General features: G+C 35.2%; 1 pseudogene; it reads left to right on the top strand.

The window, feature by feature from the left end:
• The first annotated feature begins 539 nt into the window (after positions 1–539).
• LOC145715138 (U4 spliceosomal RNA) lies at positions 540–666 on the top strand (annotated as a pseudogene).
• Positions 667–18,815: the final 18,149 nt, after the last annotated feature.

Raw genomic sequence — 18,815 nt, 5'->3', positions numbered from 1 at the left:
GTCGGACACTCAACTGACTGAACCAACCAGGCACCACTCTACCCGAGTTCTAATCTTAATTCTACCACATACTAGCTATGTGACTTCTTTAACCTCTGTGCTGTGGTTTTCCCATCCATAAAATAAAAATAATAGAGTTGATGTGAGAATTAAGTGAGTTAATAAATAAAAATTATTTAGAACAGTACTGGCACATAGTAAACCCTCAATAAATGTGAGTAATATAATAAGTATTATTGTTATTACTTGATACAGACAAGTCTAGAATTATAGAGGTGCGTACTTAACACCAGGGCCCGGGTAGCTCAGTCAGTTAAGCGTCGACTTCAACTAAGGTCACGATCTCTCAGTTTGTGAGTTCGAGTCCCCCATTGGGCTCTGTGCTGACAGCTCAGAACCTGGAGCCTGTTTCGGATTCTGTGTCTCCCTCTCTCTCTGCCTATCTGCTGCTCGCACTTTGTCTCTTGCTCTCTCAAAAATAAATAAACATTTAAAAAAAATTTAATACAAAACAAACAAACAAAAAAAAGACAGGGCCCAGCTTTGCACAGTGGCAGTATCATAGCCAATGAGGTTTATCCGAGGCGCGATTATTGCTAATTGAAAACTTTTCCCAAAAAAGACAGGGCCCCGGAAAATCTTTCCATCTGAAAATTATTAATAAAAACACTTTAGTCACCTTTTTAGGAATTCAAGAAGAAAGCCTGTTCTCTGCCAGAGGTATGACTAGAAGGAATAAAATCTCCAATGATAACCTAAATCCCAAGGCCATCATGTGTGAGTGTCAGGTTCCAAATCAATTTATATAATACATAAATCTCAAAGAATTAATATAAAACTGTCACCAGCTAATATCTTTATGGAAAAAAATTAAATTGGATCCCAATTTCACTCTAAACATAAAAATCAATTTCAGGTGAATTAAAGACTTAACTATGAAAAAGAAATACTTAAAAACTTTTAGGAGAAAATATTGGGAAATATCTTAACGTCCTCAAAATAGTGACAGGCTTCTATTTTCCTTATAAAGGCTAAGTTATCTGCTAAATGTGAGAAGGGCTAAGGTTGGAGTAGGAATGGAAGTTTGAGAGAATGGAGATTGTTAATTAGTTATTTCAGAGAGTAAAAGAATAAACTAACTGGGAGAGGGTGGGAATCACATAATTCCTAGGTAGTGCTGAGGGCCACCAGACACTGATGGTCAAGATTTCAAAGTGTTCAATCTGCTGAGCTATATAATTTTCTCTAGAAATGATGTCAGCCACGAGGAAAAGCCAGGGTTGGGAGTTTTGTAAGACAGGTGCAACCAAAGGGCAATTTAGGGTACTGAAGACTGTAGGGTATTCGAGGTACACAGACCAGTGATTTTCAAGTGGATAAGGAAGAAAAGTGAAAACAGGGAGACTGGTGGGTAAGGACAAAGTTGAGGGATAAATGGATAGAAGGTCCCAATGAGGTATACAGAACCAATAAGCTGTCTGGTGAAGAAATGAGCAGCCAGATGAAGAAAAAAGGAAAGCAGTGAATATAAATGTGCAATATTTAACAACAAGAAAGGAAATTTAACTATAGATACGAGTAAGATAATATACTATACAACTCCGTGATAATAAAACTTTTTAACTCGGGGTGCCTGGGTGGATCAGTTGATTAAGCATCCTACTTCGGCTTGGGTCACGACCTCACTGTTTGTGAGTTCGAGCCCCACGTCGGGCTCTGTGCTGACAAGCTCAGAGCCTAGAGTCTGCTTAGATTCTGTGTTTCTGTCTCTTTCTGCCCCTCCCCGGCTCGTGCTCTCTCTGTCTCTCAAAAATAATAAAAATGTTTAAAAACAAAAACAAAAACTTTTTATCTCCACGAAACTAAAATTCCTAGGATAAATGAAGTGACTAACAATGCAAATAATCTCTTCATCCAATTAATCTATTATGTTCCACCTTGTATAGAAAGCAAATTAAATTGATTTCTAGTGTAAGGTAAAATAACTGTTACTTAAAATGCACTATTACCCAACAGCTAAGCACAAAATAACAAAATGCTACTTTTCGCTTCAATTTTTAAACTAGCTTCACTCCATTTAAAATGTACATATAAGACCTTGTATTTCTTTACAGTGAGCTTCTGAGTGGCCAAGACTGTCTTTCTCATCTTAACAGCTCATCAGCTTAACAGAAAGCATATATAACAATGGCTCAGTAAATATTACTGAATAAATTGGAAGATGGAAAAAAATATATAAACAAATGAAAGAGGAAATTCTGCATATGAGTACTCAGCGCTAGTCACTAGATGGCATCACTTCCCCAAATTGGGAAGACGTTTTACATCTTCCGAAAAGGAATTTTATATACACGGTTCTAGCTCTTTATAGTAAGTGTGAGGATAAACAGGAAGCTCGTAAAAACTTTCAATTCATTTGCACATGGAAGTGCTCGAGATTTAGAAATCATTAACAGAGAAGATTGAAACCAAACATCAGCAGTAAGCCAGGCATCTGTTTGGCTGATGATCTACAGGATGACTACCTCTTCTAGTCTGCTACACTCTTCTAAAGTTTGTCACACCAGTTGGTCCACTAAAAGCACAATATATGTTGGGGTGGGTGGCTCAGTCGGGTAAGTGTGTCCAACTCTTGAGTTCCGCTCAGGTCACGATCTCATGGTTTGTGAGATCGAGCTGTGCACTGGGCTCTGTAACTGACAGTGTGGAGTCTTCTTGGGATTCTCTCTCTCTCCCTTTCTCTCTCTCTGCCCTGCCCCTGCTCTTTCTCTGTCTCTCAAAATAAATAAATAAACTTGAAAAAGTAAATAAAAGCACAAAATGTGATGTTCTTACATAATTTTTCAGAGAAGCGTTCCGTATTGGTCATCATTGTATCAATGAAATCTTTAAAATTCACTTTTTTCGTTTCTAAGGAGAAAAGAATATTTTCTTCAATATCTTCAAATGTTAATTATGACAACTATAGAATTATGTAAAATAAATTATAGGGAGATAACATGATTATAGCCATCAGCTAATACCACTAAAAATATATGGTTCTAAGAGGAAAAAGCGATTCAACACACAAGGAGAAAGTAAAACTGAAAAATGCCAGGAAAGTTAATCAAAATCTTTCTAGTTACAAGCGTACAACATTTTTAATTTTAACTTACATTATCTTGTCTTGGCCTGACAACAACTCAAAGATATGTCGGTAAAGAATTAGTGTATTATTTTATACATTTTAAAAAATACTTAGACATGATATCATGATTTTTTTCCCCAGGTCACAAAAGGAAATACAAGATCAGAGATTAGAAGTGAGCTTTCTTGACCTCTGGTTTCTCCCACCTCAGGCTACCATTCACATTGTTATCTTTATTCCAGTATGCTTTTGAAACTATTAAACATTTTAATAGTCATTCTATACTTAGAAAATGTCTTTCTTTGATTATATATAATATCCCAATATTAGAATGGATAAAGATTTCTAAGAATTTTCTAAGGCCGCATATAAAGGTTTTATATAAATAGGATGAGCTTTTGATAACACTACTCCTTTGTTTATCCCACTAAAAAAATCAAATTCCAGTTCTAATCTATAAAAGATAAGGCACAGCCTATTGCCTATTTCCAAGATAAAGAATCTTTGAGAAGTTTACTTTAAGGAGCACCAAATTACTTTGTATTCTTAACCAAATATTTAAAGACTTGAAAAAAATGAGACTTTGAAAAATCCTAGGCGAATGTTAGAGTTAATGAAGATTTACATTCACTAACAGGAACATATAACTTTCTAAAGCAATAGATTCCCTATTTTTGATAATGTCTATTTGATACACAAATGTTTTAGCTGAACCACTGAACCCACCTCCCATTTGAAGAACATTATTGTTTTAAGGACAAAATTACTTTTTATTTTTATTATTTTTTAATATAGTTTATTGTCAAATTGGTTTCCATACAACACCCAGTACTCATCCCAACAAGTGCCCTCCTCAATGCCCATCAGCCACTTTCCCCTCTCCCCCACCCCCATCAACCCTCAGTTTGTTCTCAGTATTTAAGAGTCCTTATGGTTTGCCTCACTCCCTCTCTGTAACATTTTTCCCCCTTCCTCTCCCTCACAGTTGAAGAACATTATTAACACCACTGCATCTGCGTCTGTGCTTCCCCCATTCTATTCTACTGCTTCTCTACAGAGAGAACATTGCTGAATTTTTTAAAATTAACCAAGGTCTTGCTTTTTTACATAAAATTTTACACAGGATAAACAAAATATTCCTTAATTTTGTTTTACAGCTCTATAAAAATAATCACACTATAGCAACCTAGACTTGCTTTTTTCATTCAATATATTTCCAAGAACCATCCATATAGTATATTGCTATAGTTCATTTTCACTAACGTACACATTATCAGTATTTCATCATGCATCAGTGGTAAATACCACAATTTATTTATACATTCTATCACCGATCATGTTGTTTCTTTTTGTTCCTTCTTTCCTTCCTTCCTTCCTTCCTTCCTTCTTTCCTTCCTCCCTTCCTTCCTTTTTCTATTAGGATCAGAGCTGCTATGAGCACTTTTTTTTTTTTTTTTTTTTTTTTTTTTTAAAGTTTATTTATTTTTGAAACAGAGAGAGACACAGCATGAACGGGGGAGGGGCAGAGAGAGAGGGAAACACAGAATCGGAAGCAGGCTCCAGGCTCTGAGCCATCAGCCCAGAGCCCGACGCGGGGCTCGAACTCGCGGACCGCGAGATCGTGACCTGAGCTGAAGTCGGACGCTTAACCGACTGAGCCACCCAGGCGCCCCTGCTATGAGCACTTTTAACATGTCTCCTTGCACATCAGTGCAGAGATTTTCTGGGATGTATCACTAAAAAATGGATTTTCTAAGCCATGAAGTATGAAAACCTTACAGAATACTACATAATGTTTTTCAAAGTTCTTTCACCACTTTTGCCTTATTTACCAACAATTAAATTAACAGACCTTAATTTTTGCCAATTTGGTCAGCATCAAAAGGTATTTCATTGCGACCTAAATTTTGCATTTCCCTGATTACTATGATGTATAAAAAGACTTCATATGATTATTAGCAACTTATGTTTCTTCATCTGGCAATGGCTGTTCTTGTAATTTGGCCATTTTTCTCTTGGGTTGTTAATTTATAGGGGTTTTCTATTTATTCTCCACAATGATCTTTCGCTGTTATGAGTGTTACAAATAATCTTTACTCTGGAATGCCTGGGTGGCCCAGTCAGTTAAGCATCCAACTTTGGCTCAGGTCATGATCTCACAATTCATGAGTTCAAGCCCCGCTTAGGGCTCTGTGCTGACAGCTGGGAGCCTGGAGCCTGCTTCAGATTCTGTCTCCCTCTCTCTCTGCTCCTCCCCATCTCATACTCTGCACCTCTCTCTCTCTCAAAAATAAATAAACATTAAAAAAAAATTTTTTTAATAATAATCTTTGCTACATTTGTGGCTTGTATTTTCATTCTGTTTGTATTACCTTTTAATAAAGAGAAGTTCTTATTTTTAATGTAGTCAAATGTATAAATCTTTTCTTTTCTGGTTAGTGATTTTGTATCTTAAAAATAATTCCTTGTAACTCTAAGTCAGAAAATTTTTCTTCTTTCTCTAAAGAGAATTTTAGTGTTCGTATCTGGAAATCATTACTGAATATGATATATAGGTAGGGATCCAATTCTATTTTTTACATTTGAATAATTAATTATTCCAGCACCATTTATTAACTGGTGCTTCCCCTCCCCCCCAGTAATCTGCCACCTCATTATATATGTTTCCTTATATGTGTGTAGATATATTTGGAAGTTACTTATCCTGTCCTATCAGTCAATTTCTCTATCCCTGTGCCATTTTCACACTGTTTTACTTACTGTAACTTTATAATGAGTCTTAATATCCAGGGTAGCAAGATCCCTCCAACACCACTCATACACCCTATCCACGTTTTTCTTCCTCAAGAGTGTTTTAGCTACTCTTGATCTTTGTTTATGCATACAAATATTAGAATCAATTCATCAAAAAAGTCAGGGTTTTATTAGAATTGCTTTAGATAAGTAAATTAATTATGAGAATTGGCAGACTTGGGGGTCTCTGAGTCCATTAATATGGGATATATTCCAATTTATTTAGGTATTCTATAATGTCTTTTAACAAAGTCTTATTTTCTCACGTAAGGCACATAACTTATATTTGTTCTATTCTTTTTTTGCTTTTCATTATGGAAAAATTTTAATACACACAAAATAAGAAATATATTGTAATAAAAGTTCACATACTCTTCCTGTACTCTTCACATACTCTTCATGGCCATTCTTATTTCATCGATAGCCCCACACACTTGTCTATCTCACAACCACCCTTTCTCTTTAGAAAAGATGCTGCTAAGTTATAAGGGTATAGATACTCAAAACTAGTACCTTCCTTATGAATTATAGGCTTTGGCATAATAAAGAGTCATTTGTCCCATTTAATGACTTCTGTCCTGACCTCTTCCTTGTCAGAAAGCAAAACCACAAACTCTACTTTCTTTTTGTTTGTACTTTTGCCTATAGGAAAAAAATGTCTGGAAAGACTGTTAATACTGGATATTTCTGGATCATGGGATTTTGTGTGTTTTGTTGTGCTTTTGAGTATTTTTCTGTATTGACTTCATTTTAATGGACTTTTTTCTAATCAAAAAAATAAAGTCATTATTCTGAGGGAAAAAAATAGCAAAGTGACCATCTTTTCACATGTGTCAACCCAGTTTTCACTTACTGTCAGCTTCAGTCAACTCTGTGATCTTCTCAAATTCTGGCTTAGAAAGGTAAACTCCAAAATGCTGAAGACAAGTATTCATATCCTCATAATCAATATTTTCATCTTTAATTTTATCAATGGCTTTAATGACATCAGTCAACACTGAAAATAAAGCAGTATGCTAATGAGTATTAAATATAAGTCAAAAAGAAAACACCAATAGTAAGATGAATTTTAGTTCTAACACTAAATAAACAAGCATAGAAAATAACTTCAGAAATGTTATATATGAAAAGAATTACCAGAATCTTTAATACTGAAAACCAACAAAGTACAAAATGAGAGCCAAAAATATATTCTACTTTGCTATAATCTCTGTATCGAAGGAAGTGCCAATTTAATTGCAATTTAAGTGCACAGGAACAAAAATATTATACAATTTCCCCATTTAATTTTCTAACAATTTAAAATTTCTTAGTAGTCTGTTTCTCGGTAGCAGATACAGAAATAAGTAGAAAACTTTCAATCCTGAATAATGAATTGGGGTAAGATTTTGTAGCAATACATGGCTCAGTCCCTGGTTAATCTTAGTTTATCTTCTGTGTACATAAATATTATCACTTGGAAATAACTATCCCACATGTCTTTTTATGATACTTTGGAATATATGCTTCACAAATTTGGGCAGTATTCCCTCCATTAAATTTAAACAAATTTTTACTGCAATGAAAGCTTTAATGTTTATTTTTGAGAGAGAGAGAAAGGCACAGCATGAGTCAGGGAGGGGCAGAGAGAGAGGGAGACACAGAATCTGAAGCAGGCTCCAGGCTGTCAACACAGAGCCAGACATGGGGCTCAAACTCAGGAACGGCGAGATCATGACCTGAGCCAAAGTGGACCCTCGATCAACTGAGCCACCCAGGTGCCCATGCAATAAAATTTTCTTAAAATAACTTAGAAACACATAGAATTATTAAGGGGGTCGACAGGTATGCATGCGGGTGTGTTTTTGTGTAAATTTTGGAACAAACTAAACTCAAATAGATTTTCTCTAATAGAAGATTAGGATAGGGAAAGTGAGGAAGCTGGGCAGTGGAGGGCATTAAAGCCATTATCAGGAGTTAATCGACTTTAGGCAGTCACTGGATGTCATTATGGATTACTAAACAAAGAAATGATCAAAATGATGTCTGAATTAGATGATTCTTAAAATGATTCTTAAAAAGGTAATTTTTATGTATAAATATGTAGAACAAGATATATGATACTATCTTGTGAAAGGAATTTTTAGATGAAAAAAATTCTCACTTAAAAGTAAATAGCTTTACTGGGCACCTGGGTGGCTCAGTTGGTTGGGCACCTGACGTCAGCTCACGTCATGATCTCATGACTCATGGGTTTAAGCTCTGTGTTGAGCACTGTGCTGACAGCTCAGAGCCTGAAACCTTCGGATTCTGTCTCCATCTCTCTCTGCCCCCTCCCACTCTCGTTCTCTCTCTCTCTCAAATATAAATAAACATTAAAAAATTTTTTTTAAAAAAGTAAACAGCTTGTGAGTGATGTCAGTAAGATGGTTGAGTAGGACGCCCTGGACCCTTCTTCTCCCCACAAACACACTGATTCAGCAGAAATTAAAAAATAAATTCCTTTTGTGAGAAATTAGAAACTAACGGACAGGCTCTTGTATCCCAGGAGAATGCAAAACCAGACGTACTGAAGCTGGTACAGAGATTTGGGACACCCTCCCACAAGTGCTGCCTCCAATGCAGCACCATATGATCCAAAAAAGACTCTAGCTCCCAGCTTCAACCAAGGGGAAGAAGAGTTTGGTCCACATATCCAGAAATTCAGCTTTTCCAAAATGCCTCCCCAGAAGATTGGCGTCTGTTTTGCCAGCCTTGGAGCTCTGATGGGTCTAGCACAGTCCAGTATTTGGGGTAGAATAAAGCGATGGCTTGGGCTGGTAGAAAGCAGTGATCTTCCCCTCTGTTCAGCACAGGATTAGATTAAAATTCCGAGCTCTTAGTTTCCTCCTGGAGAGGTAAAGAGTTTATCCAGCACATCAACTTTTTCAGGGCGTCCCAAAGAACCATCAGCTATCTTGTCAGTCCTAGAGCCTGGGGAAGGAAAAAGGTGGTAGAGGCCTAGGGCCTATCAGGCTGGGCCGATGGGTGGGGGTCTTCTCCTGTATAGGGACAGTATGTGAGGACTGGGAGAGCTGCCTGCTTTTTCTCTTGCACAAACACCAACACAGAAAGTCCAAATGGAGATTTAATGACTAAAAAATATGATGACTGAAATTAAAAGTTCAGTGGATGGACTCAACAGCTAAAAGGAGGAGAGAAAGGTAAGAATCAATGAATTGAAGGCAACTGAAATCATCCAATGAACAACACTGAGAAAATAAACTGAAGAAAAAAATGAACAGTTCCAGAGACCTGTAGGAATATAAAAATGATCTAACATTTGTGTCCATCAGAGTCCCAGAAGAAAAGAGACTTAAAAAGGCACTCAAAGAAATAATGCCTGCACACTTCCCAAATTTTTATCAAGAGACATTAACCTACAGATCCAAGACGAAAGTGGACCTCAAACAGGATAAATCCAAAGAAATCCATGTCAAGATCCATCATAATTAAACTTCTGAAAACTAAAGACAAGGGAACATTTTGAAAGCAGCCTAAGAAAAACACTATAGGGAAAGAAAACCAATTTGAATGACAGAATTTCCAGCAGAAACCATGGAAGCCAGAAATAAGTGACACAATATTTTTCAAGTGCTGAAAGTAAAGAACTATCAACGTAAAATCCCATATTCAGAAAAACTATTTTTCAGGAATGAAGAGGAAATCAAGATGTTCTCAGATGAGAGGAAACTAAAAGAATTTGTTGTCAATAGACCTAAGAATGGATAAAGGAAGTTCTTAAACAGAAAATAAAGGATAAAACAAAAAAACTCTGGAATATCAAGAAGGAAAAAAGAAAATGGTAAGTCAAAATATGGGTAAATATAGTAGGCTTTCCTTCTCTTGAATTTTTTAATCAAGTCTGATGGTTGAAGTAAAAATAATACCACCTGATGTGGTTTTAAATACATATAAGGAAATATTTAAGGTAATTATATCATAAAGGAGGGAGGGATGTATATGGAGATAAGGCTTCTGTATTTCACTTGAACTGGAAAAATGATGACACCAATAGTGTGATAAGTTATGTATATATACCTGAAGCAACAACTTTAAAAGAGATATACTCTGAAACACTATAGATAAATCAAAATGGAATTCTAAATATGGGCAAAAGATTTGAATATATATTTCACCAAAGATATATGAACAGCTAGTAAGCATGTGCAAATAAACTTGACATTATCAGTCATTAGGGAAATGCAAAATTAAAACCATAATGAAATTCCACTACACAATTATTAATTATAATGATTATAAACAAAAAGATAATACCTAAATGTGGAGGATAGGAAGAAACCAGAATCCTTACACATTGCTGGTGAGAATGAAAATGGTATAGCCACTTTGGAAAACAGTTTGGTAATTTCTTTAAAAGTAAAACATAAATTTACCATATACACTAGCAATTATTCTCCTAGGAATCTACCCAAAAGAAATGGAAACATGTCCACAGAAAGACTGCAATGCAAATATTAATTTCAACATTATGCATACCAGTCCCAAACTGCAAATAAGCAAAGGTCATAAATTGGTGAATCATCAACAAAATGGAATATACCTATAAAATGTAATATGGACTTATTTAACCATACAAAGGAACAAACTACTGATACATACAACAACATGAATTAGCCTCAAAAAAAGTGAAGTCAGGCACAAAAGACCACATGTTTTATGATTTCATTTATATTAAATGTTTTTTAAAAAAAGGCAACTTTATGGAAACAGAAAGCAGATCAGTGGTTGCCTGGGAATGGAGGTAGAGATTAATGATAAATGGGCACAAGAGAATTTTAGGAGTGAAGGAAACGTTACAAACCTGGATTGTGTCCACTTCTGATTATATATCCCAAAGAATTGAAAGCAGGGGCTCAAAGAGGTATTTGCATACCCACATTCACAGCAGCACTAGTCACAATTGCCAAGAGGTAGAAGCAACACAGGTGTCTATTAATGGATGAATGGACAAACAGAATGTGGCATATACATGCAATGTGATATTAGCACGAAAAGGAAAGAAAAATCTGGCACGTGCTACGACATGGATGAATCCTGAGGGCATTATGATAAGTGAAATAAGCCATTCATTCACAAAGACAAATACTATATGATTCCACTCAAGTATCTGGAGTAGGCAAATTCACAGAAACAGAAAGTAGAATGACGGTTGTCAGAAGCTGGAGAGGCACAGATGGGTAGTTGTTGTTCACTGGGTATAGAGTTTCAGTTTTGCAAGATGAAAAAGTTCTAGAGATTCGTTGTACAACCGTGTGAATATACGTAACCCTAATGTTATTGAACTGTACAGTTACAAATGGTTAAGATGACAAATTTTATGTTACGTGTTAGATACCACCATTAAAAATAAATTTTAGGGGCACCTGGCTGGCTCAGTCCAAAGAGCATGAGACAATTGATCTTGGGGTTGTCAGTCTGAGCCCCATGTGGAGTGTAGAGATTATTTAAATAAATAAAACGTTAAAATAAGATAAATTTTAAAAACAGTATAATGGGGGAAATGGGAGGGAGAAGTCGGCTACAACCACGACACTACTTCACAAAACAGCAATGAAACGGTGACTAAGTTCGTGAATGAATGATTACAAGGTAAAGCACTCAAGAAATTTGCTAATATTGTCTTTAAGAACACCACTTAAGCAATTCATCATAACTGACAAATTATAATGTAGCTTTTTTTTTAAGTTTATTTATTTTGAGAGAGAGAGAGCACACAGGGTAGGGGCGGAGAGAGAAAGAGAGAATCCCAAGCAGGCCCTGTGTTGTCCACAAGAAGTCCAACACAGGGCTTGAACTCACAAACTGTGAGATCATGACCGGAGCCGAAACCAAGAGTCGGACGCTTAATGGACTGAGCCACCTAGGCGCCACAATAATGTAGTTTTTAACATGAGACTTCATGTAAGTATAAGAGAAAAATCTCTTCCTTTGGATTAATTTTTCTCTATCTGAGAAATCCTTTGGGAAGACACAAAAAGCTTATCTTTCATTTTTAGCATATGAATAAACAAAAGGAAATAAAAACAGCAAGGCTTAGTATCTTTCATTTCTCATTTTAATCTTGCTGAAAAATACTTAATTATTTGCATAAAAACCCAAATCATTGCAAGCAAAATTTTTAACAAACTGATTGTGGTGTTGATTGTATGACTCTATACATTTCATGAAAATTAGTGCATGAGTGAGTTTTATGTATGTAAATTATAGCTTAATACAGTTTTTTTAGAAATGTTCTAAAACAAGGGAAACAAAACCAGTATTTCATTCAAACAAGTTCCTTATAAAAAAATTAAAAATCAAATCACCCATCAGTTGCTAAAAATGGGGCTAATCACCTGTTGGAATCCCTCATTACCTTACTATACATTTATGTAGTACTTTACAGTTTTTAAAATCCATCTAACAATTCTGTGAGGGAAGCAAGTTAGCTATCACTACCCTAATACATCAAGTTTTCATGGCTTGCCTGAGAATTTCAGAACTATTAAGTATCTACCCAAAAAGCAAACTCAGTTCAGTTGAACCTCTTTTCAACCTAACCACTTCTTTCCTCCAAATCATTTTAAAATAAATTTCCTACCTACCATCACATTCAGGAAGACTTTGCTCCTTGGAGAGAGCGCTCATAAAGTCATCTAACTTCACCATTCCATTTCCTGTAAAATAAAGACTTTAGATCATGCATTCTTTATATTTTTGCATAAAAGGTAAATTCATAGTTTCATACAACTATGAAAAAAATTACTTCTTCACTTCATCATAATTCTATTTCTCCTTTCATATCCTGTCTCCCTAGATGAGTCTCTGAATTAGGTCAGTTCGTTTCATTTTGATAATTACTCAATAATTTTTAAATACCTATTATAAAGTGCAATGGACTGAGCTAGGTCCTCAATTTTTGATAGATATAGGAAAAAGGAAAGGTGACCATATAGATGGACCATGAGAAACTTAAGGAGTCTATTTCATACCATCATGAAAACCCAGTCAAAATGCTATCCATTAAGACACCTTGACAATACTGACCAATCCTGACAGACCCAAGTGTCCCCATTACTATCAGCTGATCCAATTAACTACCTATTTTTAGATATACACCCTCCACAGTGATCCTACCAATCCTGATAAGCAACATGAAAGGGCTCAATAATTTTAGTAGCACCTACACCTTAGGTTTTTTTTTTTTTTAATCTTCTTTCCCATTTGCCTTAGCTAAGAAATTTTGCTCAGGTTCTAAGAATTCATTTCTAACATATTCCCAAGTCAGTCTTTCCCCAAAATGTTGCCTCTGCCCTCTCCTCAGCTGAACTTCTGTTGTGGATGGGTCTTACTTAATGATAAAACAACTTCTCCAATACAAAAGCTCTTCCTGGAAACTTAAAATCTGCCTTGAACTTAGGCTGGTGACTGGGATATGCTATTTAACATCTAGATGCTAATCATCTGCCTTGATTGGTTAAGTACCATTAGCCCTAAATTCCTAGTTGTAGCACTTCCTTACCATTTTGGAATCTCCGGTTATTTCTTCTTGGATGCTTTAGGCTATTTGCTCAGAGATTTTTGTACCCCTTGGATTTTGTGCTCTTATTGCCTGAACCTCCCTACAACTGGGCCAGCCTTTCCAGTACCTGTCCCATACGGGAAGGCATAGCTAGGGATAGTGATAGAGTGTTACATAACAATTCTGAGATATAAAAGGCCTAGTCCCTCCAAACCAATGCATTAGGGCAGATTTTCCAGGAATTTTTTTTTCCACTTTCCATTTTTATATCTGTTCTTTTAGAATCTTCTTTAGCATGGCCCATTCTGTTCCATTCCTAGTTGAGAACTTACTCCATCATTTAATACTATCCCATAAAAGTATCTAATTTTTTCAAAAAGTTTGGTATTATCAGTCTCACCATTTTGAGTAGTCTTTGCCACAATCTCCTTGAACTCTTTGTCTGATAAAGTAACTCCTATTGAAGGCAAAATGGATTGAAGTTCTTCTGCAGCAATGTAATTTTCTTGGAGTTTATTGATAGCTTCACAGATGTTTTGTAAATATACAAAATGTAGAAGACTATTCAGCCACAGAATTTATGTGTCTTAAGCAATAATTAGCCCCCAAAGTCTTTAGCAATTAGAAAACAAGTTTTATCTAATTATTATTACCTCATATGACTGCTTTTTTCTTCATATTTCTGTTGTAGCTTACATTATACCTAAATATTTCCCATATAGCTCAAACAGAAAACAATCTTGAAGTTCTATAAATGTTTATAAACTACTTGTTTGGAGGAACAGCCTGTTCCAGTGACCCAGCCAATGCTGCTTGGTTCTGATTAAAATATAATGAACGAGTTCAAGAGATCACAACAACAAAGTGTTTTGTCTAAATTCCAGGATTCCAAGCAAACAATGAGAGTTCTTCCCCTTCCCATCATTTTAGGCTACATGTTTTCAGTTCACAATCTTCAAAATCATAAAATCTTAGCAGTAGATACGCATGGCCGTCATGAGTCCCCTAATATCATGCACTGAGATAGGCATAGTATCACTTCTCTGTAATTCCCACCAAAAATGCATAACCTGAACTTACGAAGAAATATAAGGAAAACCCAAAACGAGGGACATTTTACAAATTAACTAGTCAATACTCTTCGAAAGTGTCATGGTCATGAAACTATCCTAGATCAGAGGAGACTAAGGGACACATGACAACTGAATGTAACGTGTGATCCTATATGAGACCTTGAACCAGGAAAAATACATTTATGGACCAATTGAAAAAAATTGAATAAGGTCTTCAGATGAAATAGTAAATAATATTGTATCAGTGTCAATTTCCTGATTTAGTTCACTGTACTGTGATTATACAAGATCTTAATACCTGGGAAAACGAGATGAAGAGTATATAGAAATGTCTTTCCCTTTGTGTAATTCTTATGATTTAAAAATTATCATAACATGAAAAGTTAAAAATGTTTTTAAAATGTATATCAAATGACAGTCACATTTCAGAAATGCTCAATTACCATCAATTTATCTTGAGAAGTTATACCAGATAAACTATTTCACACTTCTCTTTACAAAGAATATTAAGTATGGCAAAGGTTGGCGACACCAGCAAGATAGATAAGCACTTTCTTCCACAGGCTGCTTCTACCCATGGGCTAAATGCCTACTATTCCACTGTTCCTTTAACAAGTGTTTTAATCTTACTGGAATATAAAGAACTCAGAATTAGGAATGAGGCACAGAGTAATAGTAGTGTATCAGTAAAGGAATCAGAAAGAACATTGTTGTGCCTCCTTAAAAGAGCACATTTTCTGTTCAACTGAGTTGTTTAAAATTTGTATTACTGTGTAAGAACCACTAGTATTTCACTAAGCACTCATTTTAACAATTACCTTCAATATTAAATGCAATAAAAAGATAAGTTTCTTTCAAGAAAATAAACAACTTGAGTAACTTCAGCCAAGGACTATAGGAAGGAGTATTTAATTAAGTTCCAAACACAGGACTTCTGTGATAGAGGTACCACGGAAGGAGGAAACTATATATTGGTTGGAAAACCTTGCTCATCTTTGAGAAAGACCATAAAGCCCTGGGGACCCAAACTGTAAAATAGTAGTTATTTTATCTTTCTTCATATTCCCATGTCCAAAAGAGATGATATCTGAAGCATTATCATATCATGTTGGATATGGATATCATATATTTAAATTACGGAACCTGAACAAAAATTTCACATAGACTCCTTACATATTTAGTTTAAAAATTATAAAATAAGCATTTCCAAAAGAAAACAGGCCCTCTATTTCTAGGGAACTTGAGTGAGTTGAATTAATCTCTGAATAAACTTCTTGGTCAAAGTTAGGCATCTGAAAAAGGGAACACAACCATCTAAAAAGGCACAACTTAAAACCACTGTGTTGTATACACTGATCTATATACCAGAAGTGGTGATTACTCAATAGCACTGACAAATGAAATGCAAACAACTGTCTAATCAATGGTTAATTCAGCTTGTTTCTGTGATGACTCAAGAACTCAAGGACCTATATTTTGACTTACATATATGATACTGACCCAGAGCATTCACTGCAATCTTTTCTTTCGACGAAACCCGTTTTAGGAGGCTGGAATGCCTTCTCACAGCTGGCTTCTGAAGTTTCGGGATACTAAAATTATCACTTTTATCCAGAGACTTTTTGAGGCTTGTAATGCTCTTCAAGCTATGTGACGTAGACTTTGAGTCATGAATTTCAATCTTCTCTGAACTTTTCTTAAAGTTTATGCCATCCTTTGAATATGGTTCCCAGAATCCTGTATCACTGCTATCAACCCCATTTAGGAATTTTTTTATTTGCAAAGGATTTTTTGATCTTTTAAGTTCAAGGTAATCATTATCCTCCATAATTTTATGATATTGGAGGTGTTTTCCATTTAACTTTGGGAATAATGATGGTTCACGTAGTCTGGAAGAGAAACTGCTTTTCATCCTATACTGTGGATAACATTCTGATATATTTGATAACTTTCTGTTTGAAGTAGATTCATCCAAGGCAGATGATTCCATACCTGCTAAGCAAGAGAAACATATTTAATTATTCTATTTACCTGTACCATTTGTAATAGTTTTTAAAAAGTAACAACTAAGTCCTCATGAAAACTATTCAAGAAATTATCAATTGCTTAAATAAACAAAGTTTAAAAAGTTAAATAAGGTTAATATGTTGAAAAACTAACAGAGCTGATAACTAAGACTGAAATATTAACTAGGTTAAATATAATCTTCTGGTTTAATATATTTAAATTCTTTTATCCAAAGCTATTTGAAGTTGCACCAAATCAAAAGTGATAGCCTACTGAAGGTTGTAGTTCTCATTCCCCACTCTGCCAATTTTGAAAGATTATAGGCTAAATATGCCAATACAGCTACAAATCCCTTAGTTATGAGCATACTGAAGTATAAGGAAGTTGGAGTGGGGAAATTTTTATTTATAAAATCAGAATACAGGGGCACCTGGGTGGCTCAGTTCGTTGGGCATCCCAGTTCGGCTCGGGTCATGATCTCACTGCTCATGGGTTTGAGCCCCAGATTGGGCTCTGTGCTGACATCTCAGAGCCTGGAGCCTGCTTCAGATTCTGTCTCCCTCACTCTCTGCCCCTCCCCCACTCACGTTCTGTCTCCCTCTCTCTCAAAAATAAACATTAAAAAAATTGTTTTTCATTTAACATCAGAATACAAATATTTACCCTCCTAAAGATTCTCAGTACTTGTGGGAAAAAATAGTTTGTATATAAAATAACCTCTTCAGAAAAATATTAATACAATGTCCCACTGGGGCTTCCTTTATAAAATTCATCTGATGGCTCAGAATAGTACCTTACATTTGAATAACACATTTTAAAGTATTTCAAATGTTATAATACTTGATTTTATGATAGACTATTATTCTCCTCTTAGAAGTTTAAAATATGTTTGATCATTGAAGGCAAAACTTATAAAACATTGTCTGAAGTTTTCAGTGTGTATAGTGGTAATACATAATAAAATTACAGCTTAACAGAGGGAGGGTAAAAAGATCTATATAAGGGTAAAACTTCTATATTCCACTTGAAGTGGTAAAATATTTATTTTAGCATACTAGAAAAGGTTAAGTATGTATACTATAATCCTTAAAACAACCACTGGAAAAATACAGAGATATAGTGAAAATACATATAGAATAAATTCACATACTAAAAAAATGCTCCCAAAAAAAGAAGGGAGAAAATGGTTGAAAAACAGAGGAAAAAATAGAAAACAAATAATAATATGGTACACCTGGTCTGAATGTATAAGTAATTACATTACATATGATCTAAACACTCCAATTAAAATACAGGAATTATACAAATAAATACAAAAAACATCACCCAACTCTGTGTGGTTTACAAAATACTTCAAAACTGGTGATATAAGAAGGTTAAAAGTAAAAGGATGGAAAATACTTACCATCTAAGCACTAATCAAAAGAAAACTGGAGTTATATTAGAATCAGAAAAAGTAAACTTGAGAGAAAAGAAAATTACCAGTGATCACATACACATTGCATAATGATAAAAGAATCAGCTCACCAAGAAGATAGAACTATTCTAAATGTGAATTCACCTAGCAACAGAGATTCAAAATGCATGAACCAAAACCTGACAAAACTGAAAGGAGAAATAGACAAATCTACAATTATATTTGGAGACAATATTCCTTTCTCTATAACAGAACTAGTAAAAAAAAATCAGCAAGGATTCAGAAGAATGAATAACATGAATTATTATGCATGGGAGTGGGTATGTGATTATTAGTAATATCTATGTCAGAAAAGAAAAATTAATGAAAAAACTTCCACATCAAAGACAAAATTAGAATTCAAAATAAACTTTGAAACGTTCAGGTAATAATAGCAAATTGAACAGCCTTCAAACACTCCATTTAAACTAAGGAATTTTGGGGATGCCTGGCTGGCCCAGTCAGTTAGGTGTCCAACTTCAGCTCAGGCCATGATCTCGCGGTTTGTGAGTTGGAGCCCCACATCAGGCTCTGTACTAACAGCTTGAAGCCTGGAGCCTGCTTTGGATTCTGTGTCTTCCCCTCTCTCTGCCCTCCCCGGCTCGCTCTCTCTCTCTCTCTCAAAAATAAACTAAAGGAATTTTTAAAACATCACAAATCCATAATAACAAAAAAGAAGAGGAAAAGAAACTACTACAATTAAATTTTGGAATCTGGAAAGCTGATGAACTTAGTAGACCTGAAAAGGCTGAACCATAAGGCAGAATGGGGAAAGCCAAGAAGCAACCCAGTTCATAACACAAAAACTCCAAAAGC

This window comes from Panthera onca (genome assembly GCF_046562875.1).
Source record: "Panthera onca isolate mPanOnc1 chromosome E1 unlocalized genomic scaffold, mPanOnc1 haplotype 2 h2.Chr16_ul_2, whole genome shotgun sequence".
In the NCBI taxonomy this organism is placed as follows: domain Eukaryota; kingdom Metazoa; phylum Chordata; class Mammalia; order Carnivora; family Felidae; genus Panthera; species Panthera onca.
This window is presented reverse-complemented; position numbering and strand designations above follow the sequence as displayed.